This window comes from Scyliorhinus torazame, chromosome 20, assembly GCF_047496885.1.
Source record: "Scyliorhinus torazame isolate Kashiwa2021f chromosome 20, sScyTor2.1, whole genome shotgun sequence".
Lineage (NCBI taxonomy): Eukaryota > Metazoa > Chordata > Chondrichthyes > Carcharhiniformes > Scyliorhinidae > Scyliorhinus > Scyliorhinus torazame.
Genome location: NC_092726.1, coordinates 43,702,531 through 43,716,755, shown reverse-complemented (window position 1 = coordinate 43,716,755; position 14,225 = coordinate 43,702,531).

The following is a 14,225-nucleotide window of genomic DNA, read 5'->3' as shown; positions in this document are numbered from 1 at the left end:
TTTGCTGTTCGTAATATCTCTAAAAAAATTGAGGAAAATGTAACTGGTCTGATTAGTAAGATTGCAGACGACACAAAGGTTGGTGGAATTGTGGCTAGCGGTGAGGACTGTCAGAGGATACAGCAGGATTTAGATCGTTTGGAGACTTGGGCGGAGATATGGCAGGTGGAGTTTATTCCGGTCAAATGTGAGGTCATGCATTTTGGAAGGTCTAATGCAGGTAGGGAATATACAGTGAATGGTAGAACCCTCAAAAGTATTAAAAGTCAGAGAGATCTAGGTGTACAGGTCCAGCGGTCACTGAAAGGGGCAACACAGGTAGTGAAGGTAGTTAAGAAGGCAGGCGGCATGCTTGCCGTCATTGGCCGCGGCATTGCGTATAAGAATTGGCAAGTCATGTTGCAGCTATATAGAACCTTATTTAGGCCACACTTGGAGTATAGTGTTCAATTCTGGTTGCCACACTCCCAGGTGGATGTGGAGGCTTTGGAGAGAGTGCAGAAGAGATTTACCTGGTATGAAGGGCATTGGCTATGAGGAGCGGTGGAATTATTTTATTAATTCCTTATTTTATTCAAAACCTTCTCCCAATTGATTGTTATTTCATTAAGTTGCTCTGCATTAACTACAGCACTTGGAAAAAATATTATTCTCTCCCGAGAAGACAGAGGCAAATATTGGTTAAGTGCCTCCGCCATCTCTGTTATTATTTCCTCACTGTATACTCCACTGAAGGGACAACAGCTATTCAGTTCCTCTGTCTATAGTTACAGAAGCACTTGGTATCAGAGTTAATGTTTTCTGCTAGTTTCCTTTCGTAGTTCATCTTAGCTTTTTTGATTCCACTTTTATTCCCATTTTGCTGACTGCTAACGTGCTCCCAATCCTCCAGCATATCATGAGCTTTTGCATCATGGTATGCCCGAAATTTGTGAACAAACGTTTTTACCGAGATACCATATTTACCAACTGGCCATGCTTCGCGACGAACGTCAACTGACCTTTGCAACCCTGCCAACCGACAATCGTGACTCACCATTTCCATTTGTCATTAATATGACAGGTGAGCTTCATGTGGCAACCTGCTTTCTGAGTCAATGATACATTTCTGATAGTGGCGTCTACTAATGATTTAACTTCTCACTGCTACCGTAGAAAAAAGTAAAGAGGTTTTCCTTCGAACTCACGCATGCTCCACACAGGCTATCGCCACACTCTGACACTCCATCACTCGCACACATTCTCACACTCCGACTCTCAAACAAGCTCCCGCACATACCATTCCTCACACTATCACTGGCACTATCACACACACTCTGACACTCAGGTTCTCGCACACACTCTGACAATCTGGCTCGCAGTTACAGAGACAGCTACAACCCAGAGTGCAGTGGGCCACCCAGAAAAACACACTGACAATTAGAAATGAATCACTCAATGGTCACAGTTACAGAGGCAGCTGCGCCCCAGAGTGCAGTGGACCCACCCAGAGAAACACACTGACAATGGGAACTGAATCACTGAATAGTCTCAGTTACAGAGGCAGCTACACCCCAGAGTGCAGTGGAACCACCCAGAGAAACACACTGACAATTGGAACTGAATCACTGAATGGTCACATTTATAGAAGCAGCTACACCCCAGAGTACAGTGGACCAACCCAGAGAAACACACCGACTATTGGAACTGAATCACTGAATGGTCCCAGTTACAGAGGCAGCTACACCCCAGAGTGCTGTGGACCCACACAGAGAAACACACTGACAATTGGAATTGAATCAGTGAATGGTCCCAGTTACAGAGGCAGCTACACCCCAGAGTGCAGTGGACCCACACAGAGAAAGACACTGACATTTGGAACAGAATCACTGAATGGTCACAGTTACAGAAGCAGCTACACTCCAGAGTGCAGTGGACACACCCAGAGAAACACACTGACAATGCAAACTGAATCACTGAATGGTCACAGTTACAGAGGCAGCTACATCCCAGAGTGCAGTGGACCAACCCAGAGAAACACATTGACTATTGGAACTGAATCACTGAATGGTCACAGTTAAAGAGGCAGCTACACCCCAGAGTGCAGTTGACCCACACAGAGAAACACACTGACATTTGGAACTGAATCACTGAATGGTCCCAGTTACAGAGGCAGCTACACCCCAGAGTGCTGTGGACCCACACAGAGAAACACACTGACAATTGGAATTGAATCAGTGAATGGTCCCAGTTACAGAGGCAGCTACACCCCAGAGTGCAGTGGACCCACACAGAGAAAGACACTGACATTTGGAACAGAATCACTGAATGGTCACAGTTACAGAAGCAGCTACACTCCAGAGTGCAGTGGACACACCCAGAGAAACACACTGACAATGCAAACTGAATCACTGAATGGTCACAGTTACAGAGGCAGCTACATCCCAGAGTGCAGTGGACCAACCCAGAGAAACACATTGACTATTGGAACTGAATCACTGCATGGTCACAGTTAAAGAGGCAGCTACACCCCAGAGTGCAGTTGACCCACACAGAGAAACACACTGACATTTGGAACTGAATCACTGAATGGTCACAGTTACAGTGGCAGCTATACACCAGATTGCAGTGGAAACACCCAGAGAAACACACTGCCAATTGGATCTGAATCACTGAATGGTCACAGTTACAGAGACAGCTACACCCCAGAGTGCAGTGGATCCACCCAGAGAAACACACTGACAATTGGAACTGAATCACTGAATGGTCGCAGTTACAGAGGCAGCTACATCCGAGAGTGCAGTGGAACCACCCAGAGAAACGCACTGACAATTGGAACTGAATCACTGAATGGTCACAGTTACAGAGGCAGCTACACCCCAGAGTGCAGTGGAACCACCCAGAGAAACGCACTGACAATTGGAACTGAATCACTGAATGGTCGCAGTTACAGAAGCAGCTACATCCCAGAGTGCAGTGGAACCACCCAGAGAAACGCACTGGCAATTGGAACTGAATCACTGAATGGTCACATTTACTGAGGCAGCCAAATCCAAGAGTCCAGTGGATCAACCATGAGAATCACACTGACAATTGGAACGGAATCACTGAATGGTCACAGTTACAGAGGCAGCTACATCAGAGAGTGCAGTGGACCCACCCAGGGAAACACACTGACAATTGGAACTGAATCACTGGATGGTCGCAGTTACAGAGGATGCTACATCCCAGAGTGCAGTGGAACCAGCCAGAGAAACACACTGACAATTGGAACTGAATCACTGAATGGTCACAGTTACAGAGGCAGCTACATCCCAGAGAGCAGTGGAACCACCCAGAGAAACACACTGACTATTGGAACTGAATCACTGAATGGTCCCAGTTACAGAGACAGCTACCGCCCAGAGTACAGTGGAACCACCCAGAGAAACACACTGACAATTGGAACGGAATCACTGAATGGTCACAGTTACAGAGACAGCTACAACCCAGAGTGCAGTGGGCCATCCAGAGAAACACATTGACATTTAGAAATGAATCACTCAATGGTCACAGTTGCATAGGCTGCTGCTCCCCTGAGTGCAGTAGAATCACCCAGAGAAACACACTGACAATTGGAACTGAAGCACTTAATGGTCACAGTTACAGAGGCAGCTTCATCCCAGAGTGCAGTGGAACCACCCAGAGAAACTCACTGACAATTGGAACTGAATCACTGAAAGGTCACAGTTACAGAGGCAGCTACACCGCAGAGTGCAGTGGAACCACCCACAGAAACACACTAACAATTGGAACTGAATCATTGAATGGTCACAGCTACAAAGACAGCTACACCCCAGAATGCATTGGTCCCACCCAGAGAAACACACTGAAAATTGGAACTAATTGACTGAATTGTCACAGTTACAAAGGCAGCTGCACCCCAGACTGCAGTGTAAACACCCAAGAAACACAATAACAATTGGATCTGAATCACTGAATGGACACAGTTACAGAAGCAGCTACACCCCACAGTGCAGTGGAACCACCCAGAGAAACACACTGACAATAGGAACTGATTGACTGAATGGTAACTTTTACAGAGTCAGCTACAACCCAGAGTGCAGTGGAACCAACCAGAGAAACACACTGACAATTGGAACTGAATCACTGAATGGTCACATTTACACAGGCAGCTGCACCCCAGAGTTCAGTGGAACCACCAAGTGAAACGCACTGACAATTGGAACTGAATCACTGAATGGTCACAGTTACAGAGGCAGCTACACCTCAGAGTGCAATGGAACCACCCAGAGAAACACACTGACAATTGGAACTGAATCACTGAATGGGCACAGTTACAGAGGCAGCTACTTCCCAGAGTGCAGTGGAAACACCCAGAGAAACACACTGACAATTGGAACTGAATCACTGAATGGTCACAGTTACAGAGACAGCTACACCCCAGAGTGCAGTGGACCCACCCAGAGAAACACACTGACAATTGGAACTGAATCACTGAATGGTGGCAGTTACAGAGACAGCTACACCCCAGAATGCAATGGTCCCACCCAGAGAAACACACTGGCAATTGGAACTGTATCACTGAATGGTCACAGTGAGAGAGGAAGCTGCACCCCAGAGTGCAGTGGAACCATCCAAGAAACACACTGACAATTGGAACTGAATCACTGAATTGTCACAGTTACAGAGGCAGCTACACCCCAGAGTGCAGTGGAACCACCCAGAGAAACACACTGACAATTGGAACTGTATCACTGAATGGTAAGAGTTAAAGAGGCAGCTGCACCCCAGAGTGCAGTGGAACCACCCAAGAAACACGCTGACAATTGGAACTGAATTACTGAATGGTCACAGTTATAAAGGCAGCTACACCCTACTGTGCAGTGGAACAACCCAGAGAAACACACTGACAATTGAAACTGATTGACTGAATGGTCACTGTTACAGAGTCAGCTACACCCCAAGTGCAGTGGAACCACACTGAGAAACACACTGACAATTGGACCTGAATCACTGAATGGTCACAGTTACAGAGGCAGCTACACCCCAGAGTGCTGTGGACCCACACAGAGAAAGACACTGACATTTGGAACAGAATCACTGAATGGTCACAGTTACAGAAGCAGCTACACTCCAGAATGCAGTGGACACACCCAGAGAAACACACTGACAATGCGAACTGAATCACTGAATGGTCACAGTTACAGAGGCAGCTACATCCCAGAGTGCAGTGGACCAACCCAGAGAAACACATTGACTATTGGATCTGAATCACTGAATGGTCACATTTAAGAGGCAGCTACAGCCCAGAGTGCAGTGAACCACCCGGAGAAACACACTGACAATTGGAATTGAATCACTGAATGGTCACAGTTACAGTGGCAGCTATACCCCAGATTGCAGTGGATCCACCCGGAGAACACACTGGCAATTGGAATTGAATCACTGAATGGTCCTAGTTACAGAGGCAGCTGCACTCCAGAGAGCAGTTGACCCACACAAAGAAACACACTGACAATTGGAACTGAATCACTGACTAGTCACAGTTACAGTGGCAGCAAAACCCCAGATTGCAGTGGAAACACCCAGAGAAACACACTGACAATTGGAACTGAATCACTGAATGGTCGCAGTTACAGAGGCAGCTACATCCGAGAGTGCAGTGTAACCACCCAGAGAAACGCACTGACAATTGGAACTGAATCACTGAATGGTCACAGTTACAGAGGCAGCTACACCCCAGAGTGCAGTGGAACCACCCAGAGAAACACACTGACTATTGGAACTGAATCGCTGAATGGTCGCAGTTACAGATGCAGCTACATCCCAGAGTTCAGTGGAACCACCCAGAGAAACACACTGACTATTGGAACTGAATTGCTGAATGGTCGCAGTTACAGATGCAGCTACACCCCAGAGTGCAGTGGAACCACCCAGAGAAACGTGCTGGCAATTGGAACTGAATCACTGAATGGTCGCAGTTACAGGTGCAGCTACATCCCAGAGTTCAGTGGAACCACCCAGAGAAACACACTGACTATTGGAACTGAATCACTGAATGGTCGCAGTTACAGATGCAGCTACATCCCAGAGTTCAGTGGAACCACCCAGAGAAACACACTGACTATTGGAACTGAATCACTGAATGGTCACAGTTACAGAGGCAGCTACATCCCAGAGAGCAGTGGGCCATCCAGAGAAACACATTGACAATTTTAACTGAATCACTGAATGGTCACAGTTACAGAGGCAGCTACATCCCAGAGTGCAGTGGATCCACCCAGAGAAACACACTGACAATTGGAACTGAATCACTGAATGGTCACAGTTACAGAGGCAGCTACATCCCAGAGTGCAGTGGATCCACCCAGAGAAACACACTGACAATTGGAACTGAATCACTGAATGGTCACAGTTACAGAGACAGCTACATCCCAGAGTGCAGTGGAACCACCCAGAGAAACACACTAACAATTGGAACTGAATCATTGAATGGTCACAGCTACAAAGACAGCTACACCCCAGAATGCATTGGTCCCACCCAGAGAAACACACTGAAAATTGGAACTGATTGACTGAATGGTAACTTTTACAGAGTCAGCTACAACCCAGAGTGCAGTGGAACCAACCAGAGAAACACACTGACAATTGCAACTGAATCACTGAATGGTCACAGTTACAGAGGCAGCTACATCCCAGAGTGCAGTGGAACACACAGAGAAGCACACTGACAATTGGAACGGAATCACTGAATGGTCTCAGTTACAGAGTCAGCTACAACCCAGAGTGCAGTGGAACCAACCAGAGAAACACACTGACAATTGGAACTGAATCACTGAATCGTCACAGTTACAGAGACAGCTACACACAGAATGCAATGGTCCCACCCAGAGAAACACACTGGCAATTGGAACTGTATCACTGAATGGTCACAGTTAAAGAGGAAGCTGCACCCCAGAGTGCAGTGGAACCATCCAAGAAACACACTGACAATTGGAACTGAATCACTGAATTGTCACAGTTACAGAGGCAGCTACACCCCAGAGTGCAGTGGAACCACATAGAGAAACACACTGACAATTGGAACTGTATCACTGAATGGTAAGAGTTACAGTGGCAGCTATACCCCAGATTGCAGTGGAAACACCCAGAGAAACACACTGACAATTGGAACTGAATCACTGAATGGTCGCAGTTACAGAGGCAGCTACATCCGAGAGTGCAGTGTAACCACCCAGAGAAACGCACTGACAATTGGAACTGAATCACTGAATGGTCACAGTTACAGAGGCAGCTACACCCCAGAGTGCAGTGGAACCACCCAGAGAAACACACTGACTATTGGAACTGAATCGCTGAATGGTCGCAGTTACAGATGCAGCTACATCCCAGAGTTCAGTGGAACCACCCAGAGAAACACACTGACTATTGGAACTGAATTGCTGAATGGTCGCAGTTACAGATGCAGCTACACCCCATAGTGCAGTGGAACCACCCAGAGAAACGTGCTGGCAATTGGAACTGAATCACTGAATGGTCGCAGTTACAGGTGCAGCTACATCCCAGAGTTCAGTGGAACCACCCAGAGAAACACACTGACTATTGGAACTGAATCACTGAATGGTCGCAGTTACAGAGGCAGCTACATCCCAGAGAGCAGTGGGCCATCCAGAGAAACACATTGACAATTTTAACTGAATCACTGAATGGTCACAGTTACAGAGGCAGCTACATCCCAGAGTGCAGTGGATCCACCCAGAGAAACACACTGACAATTGGAACTGAATCACTGAATGGTCACAGTTACAGAGGCAGCTACATCCCAGAGTGCAGTGGATCCACCCAGAGAAACACACTGACAATTGGAACTGAATCACTGAATGGTCACAGTTACAGAGGCAGCTACATCCCAGAGTGCAGTGGAACCACCCAGAGAAACACACTAACAATTGGAACTGAATCATTGAATGGTCACAGCTACAAAGACAGCTACACCCCAGAATGCATTGGTCCCACCCAGAGAAACACACTGAAAATTGGAACTGATTGACTGAATGGTAACTTTTACAGAGTCAGCTACAACCCAGAGTGCAGTGGAACCAACCAGAGAAACACACTGACAATTGCAACTGAATCACTGAATGGTCACAGTTACAGAGGCAGCTACATCCCAGAGTGCAGTGGAACACACAGAGAAGCACACTGACAATTGGAACGGAATCACTGAATGGTCTCAGTTACAGAGTCAGCTACAACCCAGAGTGCAGTGGAACCAACCAGAGAAACACACTGACAATTGGAACTGAATCACTGAATCGTCACAGTTACAGAGACAGCTACACACAGAATGCAATGGTCCCACCCAGAGAAACACACTGGCAATTGGAACTGTATCACTGAATGGTCACAGTTAAAGAGGAAGCTGCACCCCAGAGTGCAGTGGAACCATCCAAGAAACACACTGACAATTGGAACTGAATCACTGAATTGTCACAGTTACAGAGGCAGCTACACCCCAGAGTGCAGTGGAACCACAGAGAGAAACACACTGACAATTGGAACTGTATCACTGAATGGTAAGAGTTACAGAGGCAGCTGCACCCCAGAGTGCAGTGGAACCATCCAGAGAAACACACTGACAATTGGAACTGAATAATTGAATGGTCTCAGCTACAAAGACAGCTACAGCCCAGAGTGCAGTGGAACCACCCAGAGAAACACACTGACAATTGGAACTGAATCACTGGAAGGTGACTGTTTCAGAGACAGCTACAACCCAGAATGCAGTGGTCCCACCCAGAGAAACACACAGACAATTTGAACTAATTGACTGAATGGTCACAGTTACAAAGGCAGCTGCACCCCAGACTGCAGTGTAACCACACAAGAAACACACTGGCAATTGGAACTGAATCACTGAATGGTCTCAGTTACAGAGGCAGCTACACCCCACAATGCAGTGGAACCACCCAGAGAAACACACTGACAATTGGAACTGATTAATTGAATGGTTACAGTTACAGAGTCAGCTACACCCCAGAGTGCAGTGGAACCACCCAGAGAAGCACATTGACAATTGGAACTGAATCACTGAATGGTCACAGTTGCCGAGGCAGCTACATCCCAGAGTGCAGTGGGACCACCAAGAAAACCACTATGACAATTGGAACTGAATCACTGAATGGTCACAGCTACAAAGACAGCTACACCCCAGAGTGCAGTGTACCCACCCAGATAAATACACTGACAATTTGAACTGAATCACTGAATGGTCACAGTTACAGATGCAGCTGCATCCCAGAGTGCAGTGGAACCACCCAGAGAAAGACACTTACAATTGGAAATGAATCACTGAATGGTCACAGTTACAGAGACAGCTACACCCCAGAGTGCAGTGGATCCACCCAGAGAAACACACTGACAATTAGAACTGAATCACTGAATGATCACAGTTACCGAGGCAGCTGCACCCCAGAGTTTAGTGGAACCACCAAGTGAAACACACACACAATTGCAACTGAATCACTGAATGGTCACAGTTACAGAGGCAGCTGCATCCCAGAGTGCAGTGGGACCAACCAGAGAAACACACTGACAATTGGAACTGAAACACTGAATGGTCACAGTTACAGAGGCAGCTACATCCCAGATAGCAGTGGAACACAGAGAGAAACATACTGACAATTGGAAGTGAATCACTGAATGGTCACAGTTATAGAGGCAGCTGCACCCCAGAGTTCAGTGGAACGACCAAGTGAAACACACTCACAATTGGAACTGAATCACTGAATGGTCACAGTTGCAGAGGCAGCTACACCTCAGAGTGCAATGGAACCACCCAGAGAAATACACTGACAATTGGAACTGAATCACTGAATGGGCACAGTTACAGAGGCAGCTACATCCCAGAGTGCAGTGGAAACACACAGAGAAACACACTGACAATTGGAACTGAATCACTGAATGGTCACAGTTACAGAGGCAGCTACACCTCAGAGTGCAATGGAACCACCCAGAGAAATACACTGACAATTGGAAGTGAATCCCTGAATGGTCACAGTTACAGAGGCAGCTACACCCCAGAGTGCAGTGGAACCACGCAGAGAAACACGCTGACAATTGGAACTGTATCACTGAATGGTAAGAATTACAGAGGCAGCTGCACCCCAGAGTGCAGTGGAACCACCCAAGAAACAACACGCTGACAATTGGAACTGATTTACTGAATGGTCACAGTAACAAAGGCAGCTGCACCCCAGACTGCAGTGTAACCACCCAAGAAACACACTGACAATTGGAACTGAATCACTGAATGGCCTCAGTTACAGAGGCAGCTACACCACAGAGTGCACTGAACCCACCCAGAGAATCACACTGACAATTGGAAGTGAATCCCTGAATGGTCACAGTTAGAGAGAATGCCACACACCAGTGTGCAAGTAGACCCAGACGGAGAAACACACTGACAATTGGAACTGAATCACTGAATGGTCACAGTTACTGAGGCAGCTACATCACAGAGTGCAGTGGAACCACCCAGAGAAACACACTGACAATTGGAACTGAATCACTGAATGGTCACAGGTAGAGAGACAGCTACACCCCAGAATGCAGTGCTCCCAACCAGAGAAACACACTGACAATTGGAACTGTATCACTGAATGGTCACAGTTACAGAGGCAGCTGCACCCCAGAGTGTAGTGGAACCACCCAGAGAAACAACTGACAATTGGAACTGAATCACTGAATGGTCACAGTTACAGAGGCAGCTACACCCCAGAGTGCAATGGAACCACCCGGAGAAACACACTGACAACTGGAACTGAATCACTGAATGGTCACAGTTACAGAGGCAGCTACATCCCAGAGTGCAGTGGACCCAACCAAAGAAGCACACTGACAATTGGAACTGAATCACTGAATGATCATAGTTAAAGAGGCAGCTACATCCCAGAGTGCAGTGGAACCACCGAGGGAAACACACTGACAATTGGAACTGAATCACTGAATTGTCACAGATACAGAGGCCGCTACATCCCAGAGTGCAGTGAAACCACCCAGAGAAACACATTGACAATTGGAAGTGAATCACTGAATGGTCACAGTTACAGAGAATGCCACACCCCAGTGTGTATTAGATCCTCCCGGAGAAACACACTGACAACTGGAACTGAATCACTGAGTGGTCACAGATACAAAGACAGCTGCACCCCAGAGTGTAGTGGAACCACCCAGAGACACACACTGACAATTGCAACTGAATCACTGAATGGTCACAGTTACAGAAGCAGCTGCACCCCAGAGTGCAGTGGAACCACCCAGAGAAACACACTGACAATTGGAACTGAATCACTGAATGGTCACAGTTACAGAGGCAGCTACACCCCAGAGTGCAGTGGAATCACCCGGAGAAACACACTGACAACTGGAACTGAATCACTGATTGGTCACAGTTACAGAGGCAGCAACACCCCAGAGTGCAGTGGAACCATCCAGAGACACACACTGACAATTGGAACTGTATCACTGAATGGTCACAGCTACATGGCAGCTACACCCCAGAGTGCCGTGCAACCAGCCAGAGAAACACACTGACAATTGGAACTTAATCACTGAATGGTCACAGTTTCAGAGACAGCGAGACCCCAGAGTGCAGTGTACCCACCCAGAGAAACACACTGACAATTGGAACTGAATCACTGAATGGTGACAGTCACAGGGACAGCTACACCCCAGAGTGCAGTGGAACCACTCAAGAAACACGCTGACAATTGGAACTGAATTACTGAATGATCACAGTTACAGAGGCAGCTACACCCTACAGTGCAGTGGAACCCACCCTGAGAAACACACTGATAATTGGACCTGAATGACTGAATGGTCACACTTACAGTGGCAGCTACACCTCAAAGTGCCGTGGAACCACCCAGAGAAACACAATGACAATTGGAACTGAATCACTGAATGGTCACAGTTACAGAGGCAACTTCATCCCAGAGTGCAGTGGAACCACCCAGAGAAACACACTGACAATTGGAACTGAATCACTGAATGGTCACAGTTACAGAGACAGCTACACCCCAGAGTGCAGTGGACCCACCCAGAGAAACTCAATGACAATTGGAACTGAATCACTGAATGGTCACAGTTACAGAGGCAACTTCATCCCAGAGTGCAGTGGAACCACCCAGAGAAACACACTAACAATTGGAACTGAATCACTGAATGGTGACAGTCACAGGGACAGCTACACCCCAGAGTGCAGTCGAACCACTCAAGAAACACGCTGCAATTGGAACTGAATTAGTGAATGGTCACAGTTACAGAGGCAGCTACACCACACATTGCAGTGGAACAACCCTTAGAAACACACTGACAATTTGAACTGATTGACTGAACGGTCACAGTTACAGAGTCAGCTACACCGCAAGTGCAGTGGAACCACCCTGAGAAACACGCTGACAATTGGACCTGAATCACTGAATGGTCACAGTTAGAGAGGCAGCTACACCCCAGAGTGCAGTGGACCCACCCAGAGAAACACACTGACAATTGGAACTGAATCACTGAATGGTCACAGTTACAGAGGCAGCTACATCCCAGAGTGCAGTGGACCCACCAGGCGAAACACACTGACAATTGGAACTGAATCACTGAATGGTCACAGTTACAGAGACAGCTACACCCCAGAGCGAAGTGGAACCACCCAGAGAAACACACTGACAATTGGAACTGAATCACTGAATGGTCACTGTTACAGAGGCAGCTACACCGCAGAGTGCAGTGGAACCACACAGAGTAACACACTGACAATTGGAACTGAATCACTGAATGGTGACAGTCACAGGGACAGCTACACCCCAGAGTGCAGTGGAACACTAAAGAAACATGCTGCAATTGGATCTGAATCACTGAATGGTCACAGTTACAGAGGCAGCTACACCACAAAATGCAGTGGAACAACCCTTAGAAACACACTGACAATTTGAACTGATTGACTGAACGGTCACAGTTACAGAGTCAGCTACACCACAAGTGCAGTGGAACCACCCTGAGTAACACGCTGACAATTAGACCTGAATCATTGAATGTTCACAGCTACAAAGACAGCTATACCACAGAGTGCAGTGGAACCACCCAGAGAAATACACTGGCAATTGGAACTGAATCACTGAATGGTCACAGTTACAGAGGCAGCTGCATCCCAGAGTGCAGTGGAACCAACCAGAGAAACACACTGACAATTGGAACTGAAACACTGAATGGTCACAGTTAGAGAGGCAGCTACACCCCAGAGTGCAGTGGAACCACCCAGAGAAACACACTGACAACTGGAACTGAATCTCTGAATGCTCACAGTAACAGAGGCAGCTACATCCCAGAGTGCAGTGGACCCACACAGCGAAACACACTCACAATTGGAACTGAATCACTGAATGGTCACACTTACAGAGGCAGCTACACCCCAGAGTGCAGTGGACCCACCCAGAGAAATACACTGACAATTGGAACTGAATCACTGAATGGGCACAGTTACAGAGGCAGCTACATCCCAGAGTGCAGTGGAAACACACAGAGAAACACACTGACAATTGGAACTGAATCACTGAATGGTCACACTTACAGAGGCAGCTACACCCCAGAGTGCAGTGGACCCACCCAGAGAAACACACTGACAATTGGAACTGAATCACTGAATGGTCACAGTTACAGAGACAGCTACACCCCAGAGTACAGTGGACCCACACAGAGAAACACACTGACAATTGGAACTGAATCACTGAATGGTCACAGTTACAGAGGCAGCTACACCTCAGAGTGCAATGGAACCACCCAGAGAAATACACTGACAATTGGAAGTGAATCCCTGAATGGTCACAGTTACAGAGGCAGCTACACCCCAGAGTGCAGTGGAACCACGCAGAGAAACACGCTGACAATTGGAACTGTATCACTGAATGGTATGAATTACAGAGGCAGCTGCACCCCAGAGTGCAGTGGAACCACCCAAGAAACAACACGCTGACAATTGGAACTGATTTACTGAATGGTCACAGTAACAAAGGCAGCTGCACCCCAGACTGCAGTGTAACCACCCAAGAAACACACTGACAATTGGAACTGAATCACTGAATGGCCTCAGTTACAGAGGCAGCTACACCCCAGAGTGCACTGAACCCACCCAGAGAATCACACTGACAATTGGAAGTGAATCCCTGAATGGTCACAGTTAGAGAGAATGC